The following is a 730-nucleotide window of genomic DNA, read 5'->3' on the forward strand; positions in this document are numbered from 1 at the left end:
TACTCTTCAGATCAAAGAAGATAATAGACTTTATGAGAGGGGCTACAATCAAATGAAAAACTCACTCCCACAGCCAGAACATTGAAGTGCCAAGGAGGAAGTTGACTACAATTCCCCTGAACAAAAACTGCTTTAGTCGGGAAACATGATCACAGCACTCCAGAGACAAAAGAGGACAAGAGACTTCAGGAGAGGATACCATCAGGTGAGAAATTAATTTCTACAGCCAGCACAATGAGGTACTTGGGAGGAAGGGGCCAAGAACACCCCTGGAGTGAAACTGTTCAAATTGAGGAACCTGGTAGCCACAGGCTTCTCCATATACCAAAGAGGACAATAGACTTTAGAATAAGGGCCTGCAAAATTCCACAATCCTTCAGAGGAGATTAGAGAAGACCTGAAGGACTTAGGAAAGGCAAAATTTCTCCACAGGCCCAAAAATGCCTTTTAGTGGAAAGACTTGCCCATTTCCACAGACAGAATACTTTAAGCCTCCAACTAATCAATAACAACATAAAGATAAAGAACTATCAACAACCTACAAGAGATACAATAGAAATAGCCTTATACATACCAAGAAAGGTTTCACTTAATGTCAGAAAAACTGAAAACCTTGTGGAAAAAATAAAAAATAAGCTGTCTTCTAAAAGGACAGAACATTTTGCAGACTCAACAAATACACAAGAAAGAGAAGCAGAAGAAATGTATTGATGTGGAGTCATATGAACAG

The sequence above is a fragment of the Elephantulus edwardii genome, unplaced genomic scaffold, assembly GCF_000299155.1.
Source record: "Elephantulus edwardii isolate Elephantulus edwardi_28Jun2011 unplaced genomic scaffold, EleEdw1.0 scaffold00107, whole genome shotgun sequence".
Lineage (NCBI taxonomy): Eukaryota > Metazoa > Chordata > Mammalia > Macroscelidea > Macroscelididae > Elephantulus > Elephantulus edwardii.